Source organism: Hyla sarda, unplaced genomic scaffold (assembly GCF_029499605.1).
Source record: "Hyla sarda isolate aHylSar1 unplaced genomic scaffold, aHylSar1.hap1 scaffold_754, whole genome shotgun sequence".
NCBI lineage: Eukaryota > Metazoa > Chordata > Amphibia > Anura > Hylidae > Hyla > Hyla sarda.
The window spans coordinates 55,001-70,000 of record NW_026610778.1 but is presented as its reverse complement, the minus strand read 5'-3'; positions in this window follow the sequence as shown (position 1 = coordinate 70,000).

The following is a 15,000-nucleotide window of genomic DNA, read 5'->3' as shown; positions in this document are numbered from 1 at the left end:
AAAAAAATAAAATAAAATCAAAGCCCCCCCCCCTGGTTCTCTCGAGGGCACCCGGCCGGACGACTACCCGAGGAGGGCTCACCTCCCCTGGGCAAGGTCTCCGGAAGGGTCACCCGGACGACTTCCAGGCCTGACGATTATCTCGAAACCGAGAACCGCTATGAGAACAGATTCGAAGGCCGTATCCGGGTGACAGTTCCACGAGTCGGGCATGACAGAGTGGCACGCGTTCATAAAACTGCATAGCAGCATGGCGACCGGCTACCTCAGAACGGCCACCTGCCTGGGGATAGCAGGAGAGCGAGAAGCACGGCTGCTCTCTCGGGGTACGCCAGGGCCGAGCGCGGGCTCGCCTGCGGAAGAACCCCTGCCTTCTCCCACGGTGAATTCCGGGGGGGGGGGGGGGGAGACGGGGCCGGTTCACGTACCCGACCCGGGGCTTGCGCGGTCCCCGGGCAAAGCCTCCGGAAGGGTCCCCTTACACGCACAGACCCGGAGAGGCTAAAAGGGCGGGAGGCGCGGGTCCCTGTACCCAGGCAGGGCGCGCCGTCCTTGGGAACAGGATGGGCGACACGTACCCCTGACAGAATACGAGTCCCGGCTGTCAGCCCTGGGGGAGTCGTGAGTCCCTGTGCCCAGGCAGGGTCCACCGAACTCGGGCAATGCCTCTGGAAGGGTCCCCCGAAAGACTTCCGGGCCTGACGATTATCTCGAAACCGAGAACCGCTATGAGAACGGATTCGAAGGCCGAATCCGGGTGACAGTTCCACGAGTCGGGCATGACAGAGCGGCACGCGTTCATAAAACTGCATAGCAGCATGGCGACCGGCTACCGCAGAACGGCCACCTGCCTGGGGATAGCAGGAGAGCGAGAAGCACGGCTGCTCTCCCGGGGTACGCCAGGGCCGAGCGCGGGCTCCCCTGCGGATGGACCTCTGCCTTCTCCCTCGGTGAATGCCGGGGGAACGGGTCCGGTTCTCGTACCCGACCCGGGGCTGGGCGGTCCCCGGGCAAAGCCTCCGGAAGGGTCCCCTTACACGCACAGACTCGGAGAGGCTAAAAGGGCGGGAGGCGCGGGTCCCTGTACCCAGGCAGGGCGCGCCGTCCTTGGGAACAGGATGGGCGACACGTACCCCTGACAGAATACGAGTCCCGGTTGTCAGCCATGGGGGGAGCCGAGGGGGTCCCTGTGCCCAGGCAGGGTCCACCGAACCCGGGCAAGGCCTCTGGAAGGGTCCCCCGAAAGACTTCCGGGCCTGTCGATTATCTCGAAACCGAGAACCGCTATGAGAACTGATTCGAAGGCCGTATCCGGGTGACGGTTCCACGAGTCGGGCATGGCAGAGCGGCACGCGTTCATAAAACTGTATCGCAGCGCGGCGACCGGCTACCTCAGAACGGCCGCCTGCCCGGGGATAGCAGGGGAGCGAGAAGCACGGCCGCTCTCTCGGGTTACGCCAGGGCCGAGCGTGTGCTCCCCTGCGGACGAACCTCTGCCTTCTCCCTCGGTGAATGCCGGGGGGAACGGGTCCGGTTCGCGTACCCGACCCGGGGCCGGTCGGTCCCCGGGCAAAGCCTCCGGAAGGGTCCCCTTTACACGCACAGACCCAGAGAGGCTAAAAGGGCGGGAGGCGCGGGTCCCTGTACCCAGGCAGGGCGCGCCGTCCTTGGGAACAGTTGCAGCGGAACGGCCACCCGTGCCAGAGGGCCGGGACGTCGAGCGAGTCGAGCAACTTCGGCGGGCGGTCCGCCGAAGTCCCCCGGTCCCGGGGGTGATGCGCGCGTGCCCTGCCGGCACCCTCTTTGGACCGGAGGGGCCGAGCTATGGGCGTAATTTCTCGGTTTTTCATCCTCTGAAGGTCCCTCGATCGATCTGGCGAGGCGCGATCCGGCGGGGAGCGACCCTCTCGTTCGGCCGGGCTCCGGAGCCCGTGTCGGCGAAGGCGAGATGGTCTCGCTCCCCCTGACGCCGCATCGTGCCGGGGCTCGGGGGGGGGGGGGGCCCTTAGGGTATACCCCCTCCCGGCGGAACTCCCGCCGGGAAAGGGGTCGTCCCTCCCGGGAGGCGAGCTTGAGCGGCACGGAGCGGGCTCCCCCAGATGTGTCCGGAGAGAACGGCATCATTCGCAATATCCCCAGACGGTCGTTTCGACGCGCGATCCGGCGGGGACCGACCCCCTCGTCCGGCCGGGCCCCGGAGCCCGTGTCGGCGAAGGGTCTCGATCCCCCCGGTGCCGAGTCGCGCCACGGCACGGTCCGGAAGGCTATATCCGTCTTTGAAGGTCCCTCGATCGATCTAACGAAGCGCGATCCGGCAGGGAGCTAGCCACTCTGCGGAGCCCGTGTCAGTAAAGGCGAGAGGGTCCCCCTCCCCCCAGATGCCGCATCGCGCCGGTGCGGAGGCGGCGGCTGCCGCCAGATGCGCGACGAGGGGTCGGCGGTCACGAAGGGCACAGGGAGGGTGGCCGGGCGGTCCGGCAGGAAGCGCAACCGCGTCCCGGCGAGGGAGACCCAAGGCCCCAGGGCCTCTCCCCTAAGCCGCGGGCGTCGGAGTGCGCGCAGCGGGACCGCGCCTCGGCTGCCCTCCCTCGGCCTCCCTCGCGGAGGGGGGCCGAGCCGTCCCAGGAGACGCGCGAGCGGGACGGCTCCCCGACGGCCACCGTACCCCCCCGGAGAAAGGCAGCGGTGCCGCCGGGCGGGTGGGCGGACCCCGTCGGGCGGCCCGGCGGAGCTCCTTCGTAGGCTGAGCGTAAAATCGACAAAGTCCCGATCGACGTGTCCCTGCATCCCAAGCGCGGGTCCCTGCATCCCAGGCAGGGCGCGCCCACCCCGGGCACGGGATCCCGGAGCGGCGGAGGGGTCGGCGGTCCCGAAGGGCATAGGGAGGGGCGGCCGGGCGGTCCGGCAGGAAGCGCAACCGCGTCCCGGCGCGGGAGACCCAAGGCCCCTCGGGGTCCTCGAGGCTGCCCGCGAGACTCCGGTCCCGCGTCGGCGCGCCTCGCTCCCCGGGCCTCTCCCCTAAGCCGCGGGCGTCGGAGTGCGCGCAGCAGGACCGCACCTCGGCTGCCCTCCCTCGGCCTCCCTCGCGGAGGGGGGCCGAGCCGTCCCAGAACACGCGGGCGGGCGGGACGGCTCCCCGACGGCCACCGGACCCCGCCGAGCCCACCCCGGGCACGGGATCCTTGGAGAGCGGACAAACGGAGGAAGGCAGCGGTACCGCCGGGCGGGTGGGCGGACCCCGTCGGGCGGCCCGGCGGAGCTCCTTCGTAGGCTGAGAGTAAAATCGACAAAGTCCCGATCGACGTGCCCGGGGGGCTAAGCGCGGGTCCCTGCATCCCAGGCAGGGCGCGCCCACCTCGGGCACGGGATCCCGGAACCCGGAGCGGCGGAGGGGTCGGCGGTCCCGAAGGGCATAGGGAGGGGCGGCCGGGCGGTCCGGCAGGAAGCGCAACCGCGACCCGGCGCGGGAGACCCAAGGCCCCTCGGGGTCCTCGAGGCTGCCCGCGAGACTCCGGTCCCGCGTCGGCGCGCCTCGCTCCCCGGGCCTCTCCCCTAAGCCGCGGGCGTCGGAGTGCGCGCAGCAGGACCGCACCTCGGCTGCCCTCCCTCGGCCTCCCTCGCGGAGGGGGGCCGAGCCGTCCCAGAACACGCGGGCGGGCGGGACGGCTCCCTGACGGCCACCGGACCCCGCCGAGCCCAACCCGGGCACGGGATCCTTGGAGAGCGGACACCCGGAGGAAGGCAGCGGTACCGCCGGGCGGGTGAGCGGACCCAGTCGGGCGGCCCGGCGGAGCTCCTTCGTAGGCTGAGCGTAAAATCGACAAAGTCCCGATCGGCGCGTCCCCGGGGGGCTAAGCGCGGGTCCCTGCATCCCAGGCAGGGCGCGCCCACCTCGGGCACGGGATCCCGGAACCCGGAGCGGCGGAGGGGTCGGCGGTCCCGAAGGGCATAGGGAGGGGCGGCCGGGCGGTCCGGCAGGAAGCGCAACCGCGACCCGGCGCGGGAGACCCAAGGCCCCTCGGGGTCCTCGAGGCTGCCCGCGAGACTCCGGTCCCGCGTCGGCACGCCTCGCTCCCCGGGCCTCTCCCCTAAGCCGCGGGCGTCGGAGTGCGCGCAGCAGGACCGCACCTCGGCCACCCCCCCTCGGCCTCCCTCGCGGAGGGGGGCCGAGCCGTCCCAGGAGACACGCGGGCGGGACGGCTCCCCGACGGCCACCGGACCCCGCCGAGCCCACCCCGGGCACGGGATCCTTGGAGAGCGGACACCCGGAGGAAGGCAGCGGTACCGCCGGGCGGGTGAGCAGACCCCGTCGGGCGGCCCGGCGGAGCTCCTTCGTAGGCTGAGCGTAAAATCGACAAAGTCCCGATCGGCGCGTCCCCGGGGGGCTAAGCGCGGGTCCCTGCATCCCAGGCAGGGCGCGCCCACCTCGGGCACGGGATCCCGGAACCCGGAGCGGCGGAGGGGTCGGCGGTCCCGAAGGGCATAGGGAGGGGCGGCCGGGCGGTCCGGCAGGAAGCGCAACCGCGACCCGGCGCGGGAGACCCAAGGCCCCTCGGGGTCCTCGAGGCTGCCCGCGAGACTCCGGTCCCGCGTCGGCACGCCTCGCTCCCCGGGCCTCTCCCCTAAGCCGCGGGCGTCGGAGTGCGCGCAGCAGGACCGCACCTCGGCCGCCCCCCCTCGGCCTCCCTCGCGGAGGGGGGCCGAGCCGTCCCAGGAGACACGCGGGCGGGCGGGACGGCTCCCCGACGGCCACCGGACCCCGCCGAGCCCACCCCGGGCACGGGATCCTTGGAGAGCGGACAGCCGGAGGAAGGCAGCGGTACCGTCGGGCGGGTGGGCGGACCCCGTCGGGCGGCCCGGCGGAGCTCCTTCGTAGGCTGAGAGTAAAATTGACAAAGTCCCGATCGACGTGCCCGGGGGGCTAAGCGCGGGTCCCTGCATCCCAGGCAGGGCGCGCCCACCCCGGGCACGGTATCCCCAGAGAGGGCACACCCGGAGGAAGGCAGCGGGACCACCGGGTGGGTGCGCGAACCCGCACGGGCGGTGCAGCGTGGCCCCGAATTAGGCTGAGCGTAACATAGACATGGTCTCGATCGCTGTGCGCGGGGTGTCCGGCAGTGGTCCCTGGACCCCCGGGAGGGTTCGCCCACCCCGCGCATGGTATCCCCAGAGAGGGCACACCCGGAAGAAGGCAGCGGGACCAACGGGTGGGTGCGCGAACCCGCACGGGCGGTGCAGCGTGGCCCCAAAGTAGGCTGAGCGTAACATTGACAAGGTCGAGTTCGCTGTGTGCGGGGTGTTTGGCACCGGTCCCTGGACCCCCGGGAGGGTTCGCACACCCCGCGCATGGTATCCCCAGAGAGGGCACACCCGGAGGAAGGCAGCGGGACCACCGGGTGGGTGCGCGAACCCGCACGGGCGGTGCAGCGTGGCCCCGAAGTAGGCTGAGCGTAACATAGACATGGTCTCGATCGCTGTGCGCGGGGTGTTCGGCAGTGGTCCCTGGACCCCCGGGAGGGTTCGCCCACCCCGCGCATGGTATCTCCAGAGAGGGCACACCCGGAAGAAGGCAGCGGGACCACCGGGTGGGTGCGCGAACCCGCACGGGCGGTGCAGCGTGGCCCCGAAGTAGGCTGAGCGTAACATTGACAAGGTCGAGATCGCTGTGCGCGGGATGTTTGGGACCGGTCCCTGGACCCCCGGGAGGGTTCGCACACCCCGCGCATGGTATCCCCGGAGAGGGCACACCCAGAGGAAGGCAGCGGGACCACCGGGTGGGTGCGCGAACCCGCACGGGCGGTGCAGCGTGGCCCCGAAGTAGGCTGAGCGTAACATTGACAAGGTCGAGATCGCTGTGCGCGGGGTGTTTGGCACCGGTTCCTGGACCCCCGGGAGGGTTCGCACACCCCGCGCATGGTATCCCCGGAGAGGGCACACCCGGAGGAAGGCAGCGGGACCACCGGGTGGGTGCGCGAACCCGCACGGGCGGTGCAGCGTGGCCCCGAAGTAGGCTGAGCGTAACATTGACAAGGTCGAGATCGCTGTGCGCGGGGTGTTTGGCACCGGTCCCTGGACCCCCGGGAGGGTTCGCACACCCCGCGCATGGTATCCCCGGAGAGGGCACACCCGGAGGAAGGCAGCGGGACCACCGGGTGGGTGCGCGAACCCGCACGGGCGGTGCAGCGTGGCCCCGAAGTAGGCTGAGCGTAACATTGACAAGGTCGAGATCGCTGTGCGCGGGGTGTTTGGCACCGGTCCCTGGACCCCCGGGAGGGTTCGCACACCCCGCGCATGGTATCCCCGGAGAGGGCACACCCGGAGGAAGGCAGCGGGACCACCGGGTGGGTGCGCGAACCCGCACGGGCGGTGCAGCGTGGCCCCGAAGTAGGCTGAGCGTAACATTGACAAGGTCGAGATCGCTGTGCGCGGGATGTTTGGGACCGGTCCCTGGACCCCCGGGAGGGTTCGCACACCCCGCGCATGGTATCCCCGGAGAGGGCACACCCGGAGGAAGGCAGCGGGACCACCGGGTGGGTGCGCGAACCCGCACGGGCGGTGCAGCGTGGCCCCGAAGTAGGCTGAGCGTAACATTGACAAGGTCGAGATCGCTGTGCGCGGGGTGTTTGGCACCGGTTCCTGGACCCCCGGGAGGGTTCGCACACCCCGCGCATGGTATCCCCGGAGAGGGCACACCCGGAGGAAGGCAGCGGGACCACCGGGTGGGTGCGCGAACCCGCACGGGCGGTGCAGCGTGGCCCCGAAGTAGGCTGAGCGTAACATTGACAAGGTCGAGATCGCTGTGCGCGGGGTGTTTGGCACCGGTTCCTGGACCCCCGGGAGGGTTCGCACACCCCGCGCATGGTATCCCCGGAGAGGGCACACCCGGAGGAAGGCAGCGGGACCACCGGGTGGGTGCGCGAACCCGCACGGGCGGTGCAGCGTGGCCCCGAAGTAGGCTGAGCGTAACATTGACAAGGTCGAGATCGCTGTGCGCGGGGTGTTTGGCACCGGTCCCTGGACCCCCGGGAGGGTTCGCACACCCCGCGCATGGTATCCCCGGAGAGGGCACACCCGGAGGAAGGCAGCGGGACCACCGGGTGGGTGCGCGAACCCGCACGGGCGGTGCAGCGTGGCCCCGAAGTAGGCTGAGCGTAACATTGACAAGGTCGAGATCGCTGTGCGCGGGGTGTTTGGCACCGGTCCCTGGACCCCCGGGAAGGTTCGCACACCCCGCGCATGGTATCCCCGGAGAGGGCACACCCGGAGGAAGGCAGCGGGACCACCGGGTGGGTGCGCGAACCCGCACGGGCGGTGCAGCGTGGCCCCGAAGTAGGCTGAGCGTAACATTGACAAGGTCGAGATCGCTGTGCGCGGGGTGTTTGGCACCGGTCCCTGGACCCCCGGGAGGGTTCGCACACCCCGCGCATGGTATCCCCGGAGAGGGCACACCCGGAGGAAGGCAGCGGGACCACCGGGTGGGTGCGCGAACCCGCACGGGCGGTGCAGCGTGGCCCCGAAGTAGGCTGAGCGTAACATTGACAAGGTCGAGATCGCTGTGCGCGGGGTGTTTGGCACCGGTCCCTGGACCCCCGGGAGGGTTCGCACACCCCGCGCATGGTATCCCCGGAGAGGGCACACCCGGAGGAAGGCAGCGGGACCACCGGGTGGGTGCGCGAACCCGCACGGGCGGTGCAGCGTGGCCCCGAAGTAGGCTGAGCGTAACATTGACAAGGTCGAGATCGCTGTGCGCGGGGTGTTTGGCACCGGTTCCTGGACCCCCGGGAGGGTTCGCACACCCCGCGCATGGTATCCCCGGAGAGGGCACACCCGGAGGAAGGCAGCGGGACCACCGGGTGGGTGCGCGAACCCGCACGGGCGGTGCAGCGTGGCCCCGAAGTAGGCTGAGCGTAACATTGACAAGGTCGAGATCGCTGTGCGCGGGGTGTTTGGCACCGGTTCCTGGACCCCCGGGAGGGTTCGCACACCCCGCGCATGGTATCCCCGGAGAGGGCACACCCGGAGGAAGGCAGCGGGACCACCGGGTGGGTGCGCGAACCCGCACGGGCGGTGCAGCGTGGCCCCGAAGTAGGCTGAGCGTAACATTGACAAGGTCGAGATCGCTGTGCGCGGGGTGTTTGGCACCGGTCCCTGGACCCCCGGGAGGGTTCGCACACCCCGCGCATGGTATCCCCGGAGAGGGCACACCCGGAGGAAGGCAGCGGGACCACCGGGTGGGTGCGCGAACCCGCACGGGCGGTGCAGCGTGGCCCCGAAGTAGGCTGAGCGTAACATTGACAAGGTCGAGATCGCTGTGCGCGGGGTGTTTGGCACCGGTCCCTGGACCCCCGGGAAGGTTCGCACACCCCGCGCATGGTATCCCCGGAGAGGGCACACCCGGAGGAAGGCAGCGGGACCACCGGGTGGGTGCGCGAACCCGCACGGGCGGTGCAGCGTGGCCCCGAAGTAGGCTGAGCGTAACATTGACAAGGTCGAGATCGCTGTGCGCGGGGTGTTTGGCACCGGTCCCTGGACCCCCGGGAGGGTTCGCACACCCCGCGCATGGTATCCCCGGAGAGGGCACACCCGGAGGAAGGCAGCGGGACCACCGGGTGGGTGCGCGAACCCGCACGGGCGGTGCAGCGTGGCCCCGAAGTAGGCTGAGCGTAACATTGACAAGGTCGAGATCGCTGTGCGCGGGGTGTTTGGCACCGGTCCCTGGACCCCCGGGAGGGTTCGCACACCCCGCGCATGGTATCCCCGGAGAGGGCACACCCGGAGGAAGGCAGCGGGACCACCGGGTGGGTGCGCGAACCCGCACGGGCGGTGCAGCGTGGCCCCGAAGTAGGCTGAGCGTAACATTGACAAGGTCGAGATCGCTGTGCGCGGGGTGTTTGGCACCGGTCCCTGGACCCCCGGGAGGGTTCGCACACCCCGCGCATGGTATCCCCGGAGAGGGCACACCCGGAGGAAGGCAGCGGGACCACCGGGTGGGTGCGCGAACCCGCACGGGCGGTGCAGCGTGGCCCCGAAGTAGGCTGAGCGTAACATTGACAAGGTCGAGATCGCTGTGCGCGGGGTGTTTGGGACCGGTCCCTGGACCCCCGGGAGGGTTCGCACACCCCGCGCATGGTATCCCCGGAGAGGGCACACCCGGAGGAAGGCAGCGGGACCACCGGGTGGGTGCGCGAACCCGCACGGGCGGTGCAGCGTGGCCCCGAAGTAGGCTGAGCGTAACATTGACAAGGTCGAGATCGCTGTGCGCGGGGTGTTTGGGACCGGTCCCTGGACCTCCGGGAGGGTTCGCACACCCCGCGCATGGTATCCCCAGAGAGGGCACACCCGGAGGAAGGCAGCGGGACCACCGGGTGGGTGCGCGAACCCGCACGGGCGGTGCAGCGTGGCCCCGAAGTAGGCTGAGCGTAACATTGACAAGGTCGAGATCGCTGTGCGCGGGGTGTTTGGGACCGGTCCCTGGACCCCCGGGAGGGTTCGCACACCCCGCGCATGGTATCCCCGGAGAGGGCACACCCGGAGGAAGGCAGCGGGACCACCGGGTGGGTGCGCGAACCCGCACGGGCGGTGCAGCGTGGCCCCGAAGTAGGCTGAGCGTAACATTGACAAGGTCGAGATCGCTGTGCGCGGGGTGTTTGGGACCGGTCCCTGGACCCCCGGGAGGGTTCGCACACCCCGCGCATGGTATCCCCGGAGAGGGCACACCCGGAGGAAGGCAGCGGGACCACCGGGTGGGTGCGCGAACCCGCACGGGCGGTGCAGCGTGGCCCCGAAGTAGGCTGAGCGTAACATTGACAAGGTCGGGATCGCTGTGTGCGGGGTGTTTGGGACCGGTCCCTGGACCCCCGGGAGGGTTCGCACACCCCGCGCATGGTATCCCCGGAGAGGGCACACCCGGAGGAAGGCAGCGGGACCACCGGGTGGGTGCGCGAACCCGCACGGGCGGTGCAGCGTGGCCCCGAAGTAGGCTGAGCGTAACATTGACAAGGTCGAGATCGCTGTGTGCGGGGTGTTTGGCACCGGTCCCTGGACCCCCGGGAGGGTTCGCACACCCCGCGCATGGTATCCCCGGAGAGGGCACACCCAGAGGAAGGCAGCGGCACCGGCGGGCGGGTGTGCGGACCCCGTCGGGACGCACGACAGTGCTTCAGGCCGACCTTCTTAGGCTGAGCGACAAAGTCCCGATTGACGTGTGTGTCCCTGTGCCCAGGCAGGGTGCACCGTCCTTGGGCACAGGATCGTCGACGCGGACCCCCCCCCGCGGCGGGGAAGGGGAAGCGTCGACATATTCGACATAGTCGAGCGAGTACGACGTCCGGTCGGCCGAGGGCCCCCGATGCCCCTGGACCCCCCCCCCGGGGTGGGCCAGACGGAAAAATGTCAAAGTCTGGTTGTCGGCCAGGGGTAAGTGTGTGTCCCTGTGCCCAGGCAGGGTGCACCGAACCCGGGCGAGGCCTCCGGAAGGGTCCCCTGACAGACTTCCAGGCTTTGGAACATTTGAGAGAGATCAAGGGCGGGAGGCGCGGGTCCCTGTACCCAGGCAGGGTGCGCTATCCTTGGGCACAAGATCGTCGAAGCGGACCCCCCCGCGGCGGGGAAGGGGAAGCGTCGACATATTCGACATAGTCGAGCGAGTACGACGTCCGGTCGGCCGAGGGCCCCCGATGCGCCTGGACCCCCCCCCGGGGTGGGCCAGACGGAAAAATGTCAAAGTCTGGTTGTCGGCCAGGGGTAAGTGTGTGTCCCTGTGCCCAGGCAGGGTGCACCGAACCCGGGCGAGGCCTCCGGAAGGGTCCCCTGACAGACCTCCAGGCCTCGGGACTTTTGACAGAGAACCAGGGCGGGAGGCGCGGGTCCCTGTACCCAGGCAGGGCGCGCCATCCTTGGGCACAGGATCGTCGACGCGGACCCCCCCGCGGCGGGGAAGGGGAAGCGTCGACATATTCGACATAGTCGAGCGAGTACGACGTCCGGTCGGCCGAGGGCCCCCGATGCCCCTGGACCCCCCCCCCCCCCCGGGGTGGGCCAGACGGAAAAATGTCAAAGTCTGGTTGTCGGCCAGGGGTAAGTGTGTGTCCCTGTGCCCAGGCAGGGTGCACCGAACCCGGGCGAGGCCTCCGGAAGGGTCCCCTGACGGACTTCCAGGCCTCGGGACATTTGAGAAGGATCAAGGGCGGGAGGCGCGGGTCCCTGTACCCAGGCAGGGCGCGCTATCCTTCGGCAAAGGATCGTCGACGCGGACCCCCCCGCGGCGGGGAAGGGGAAGCGTCGACATATTCGACATAGTCGAGCGAGTACGACGTCCGGTCGGCCGAGGGCCCCCGATGCCCCTGGACCCCCCCCCCCCCGGGGTGGGCCAGACGGAAAAATGTCAAAGTCTGGTTGTCGGCCAGGGGTAAGTGTGTGTCCCTGTGCCCAGGCAGGGTGCACCGAACCCGGGCGAGGCCTCCGGAAGGGTCCCCTGACAGACCTCCAGGCCTCGGGACTTTTGACAGAGAACCAGGGCGGGAGGCGCGGGTCCCTGTACCCAGGCAGGGCGCGCTATCCTTGGGCACAGGATCGTCGACGCGGACCCCCCCGCGGCGGGGAAGGGGAAGCGTCGACATATTCGACATAGTCGAGCGAGTACGACGTCCGGTCGGACGAGGGCCCCCGATGCCCCTGGACCCCCCCCCCCCCCCCCCTCCGGGGTGGGCCAGACGGAAAAATGTCAAAGTCTGGTTGTCGGCCAGGGGTAAGTGTGTGTCCCTGTGCCCAGGCAGGGTGCACCGAACCCGGGCGAGGCCTCCGGAAGGCTCCCCTGACGGACTTCCAGGCCTCGGGACATTTGAGAAGGATCAAGGGCGGGAGGCGCGGGTCCCTGTACCCAGGCAGGGCGCGCTATCCTTGGGCAAAGGATCGTCGACGCGGACCCCCCCGCGGCGGGGAAGGGGAAGCGTCGACATATTCGACATAGTCGAGCGAGTACGACGTCCGGTCGGCCGAGAGCCCCCGATGCCCCCGGGGTGGTGCCGACGCGCCAACCCGGAGTCAAGAGGGAAAATGTTAAAAGTCGGGTGGTTGGCCCGTGGGAAGTGTGTGTCCCTGTGCCCAGGCAGGGTGCACTGAACCCGGGCAAGTCATCTGGAAGGGTCCCCTGACAGACCTCCAGACATGATGATTATCTCAAAACTGAGAACCACTATGAGATCGTATTTGAAAGCCGAATCCAGGCGACAGTTCCATGAGCTGGGCATGTCGGAGTGGTACGCTTTCATAAAAGTGTATCACAGCATAGCGACCGGGTATCTTAGAACGGCCTCCTGTGCCAGAGAGCTGGGACGTCGAGCGAGTCGAGCCAGTCTGGCGGGCGGTCCGCCGAGGGTGCCCGTCCCCCCGGACCCCCCCAGTGTGGGCCAGACAGAAAATGTCAAAGTCCGGTTGTCGGCCAGGGGTAAGTGTGTGTCCCTGTGCCCAGGCAGGGTGCACCGAACCCGGGCGAGGCCTCCGGAAGGGTCCCCTGATGGACTTCCAGGCTTTGGAACATTTGAGAGAGATCAAGGGCGGGAGGCGCGGGTCCCTGTACCCAGGCAGGGCGCGCTATCCTTGGGCACAAGATCGTCGACGCGGACCCCCCCGCGGCGGGGAAGGGGAAGCGTCGACATATTCGACATAGTCGAGCGAGTACGACGTCCGGTCGGCCGAGGGCCCCCGATGCCCCTGGACCCCCCCCCGGGGTGGGCCAGACGGAAAAATGTCAAAGTCTGGTTGTCGGCCAGGGGTAAGTGTGTGTCCCTGTGCCCAGGCAGGGTGCACCGAACCCGGGCGAGGCCTCCGAAAGGCTCCCCTGACGGACTTCCAGGCCTCGGGACATTTGAGAAGGATCAAGGGCGGGAGGCGCGGGTCCCTGTACCCAGGCAGGGCGCGCTATCCTTGGGCAAAGGATCGTCGACGCGGACCCCCCCGCGGCGGGGAAGGGGAAGCGTCGACATATTCGACATAGTCGAGCGAGTACGACGTCCGGTCGGCCGAGGGCCCCCGATGCCCCTGGACCCCCCCCCCCGGGGTGGGCCAGACGGAAAAATGTCAAAGTCTGGTTGTCGGCCAGGGGTAAGTGTGTGTCCCTGTGCCCAGGCAGGGTGCACCGAACCCGGGCGAGGCCTCCGGAAGGCTCCCCTGACGGACTTCCAGGCCTCGGGACATTTGAGAAGGATCAAGGGCGGGAGGCGCGGGTCCCTGTACCCAGGCAGGGCGCGCTATCCTTGGGCAAAGGATCGTCGACGCGGCCCTCCCGCGGCGGGGAAGGGGAAGCGTCGACATATTCGACATAGTCGAGCGAGTACGACGTCCGGTCGGCCGAGGGCCCCCGACGCCCCTGGACCCCCCCCCCCGGGGTGGGCCAGACGGAAAAATGTCAAAGTCTGGTTGTCGGCCAGGGGTAAGTGTGTGTCCCTGTGCCCAGGCAGGGTGCACCGAACCCGGGCGAGGCCTCCGGAAGGCTCCCCTGACGGACTTCCAGGCCTCGGGACATTTGAGAAGGATCAAGGGCGGGAGGCGCGGGTCCCTGTACCCAGGCAGGGCGCGCTATCCTTCGGCAAAGGATCGTCGACGCGGACCCCCCCGCGGCGGGGAAGGGGAAGCGTCGACATATTCGACATAGTCGAGCGAGTACGACGTCCGGTCGGCCGAGGGCCCCCGACGCCCCTGGACCCCCCCCCCCCCGGGGTGGGCCAGACGGAAAAATGTCAAAGTCTGGTTGTCGGCCAGGGGTAAGTGTGTGTCCCTGTGCCCAGGCAGGGTGCACCGAACCCGGACGAGGCCTCCGGAAGGGTCCCCTGACGGACTTCCAGGCCTCGGGACATTTGAGAAGGATCAAGGGCGGGAGGCGCGGGTCCCTGTACCCAGACAGGGCGCGCCATCCTTGGGCAAAGGATCGTCGACACGGACCCTCCCGCGGCGGGGAAGGGGAAGCGTCGACATATTCGACATAGTCGAGCGAGTACGACGTCCGGTCGGCCGAGGGCCCCCGATGCCCCTGGACCCCCCCCCCCGGGGTGGGCCAGACGGAAAAATGTCAAAGTCTGGTTGTCGGCCAGGGGTAAGTGTGTGTCCCTGTGCCCAGGCAGGGTGCACCGAACCCGGGCGAGGCCTCCGGAAGGCTCCCCTGACGGACTTCCAGGCCTCGGGACATTTGAGAAGGATCAAGGGCGGGAGGCGCGGGTCCCTGTACCCAGGCAGGGCGCGCTATCCTTGGGCAAAGGATCGTCGACGCGGACCCCCCCGCGGCGGGGAAGGGGAAGCGTCGACATATTCGACATAGTCGAGCGAGTACGACGTCCGGTCGGCCGAGGGCCCCCGACGCCCCTGGACCCCCCCCCCCGGGGTGGGCCAGACGGAAAAATGTCAAAGTCTGGTTGTCGGCCAGGGGTAAGTGTGTGTCCCTGTGCCCAGGCAGGGTGCACCGAACCCGGGCGAGGCCTCCGGAAGGCTCCCCTGACGGACTTCCAGGCCTCGGGACATTTGAGAAGGATCAAGGGCGGGAGGCGCGGGTCCCTGTACCCAGGCAGGGCGCGCTATCCTTGGGCAAAGGATCGTCGACGCGGCCCTCCCGCGGCGGGGAAGGGGAAGCGTCGACATATTCGACATAGTCGAGCGAGTACGACGTCCGGTCGGCCGAGGGCCCCCGACGCCCCTGGACCCCCCCCGGGGTGGGCCAGACGGAAAAATGTCAAAGTCTGGTTGTCGGCCAGGGGTAAGTGTGTGTCCCTGTGCCCAGGCAGGGTGCACCGAACCCGGGCGAGGCCTCCGGAAGGGTCCCCTGACAGACTTCCAGGCCTCGGGACTTTTGACAGAGAACCAGGGCGGGAGGCGCGGGTCCCTGTACCCAGGCAGGGCGCGCTATCCTTGGGCACAGGATCGTCGACGCGGACCCCCCCGCGGCGGGGAAGGGGAAGCGTCGACATATTCGACATAGTCGAGCGAGTACGACGTCCGGTCGGCCGAGGGCCC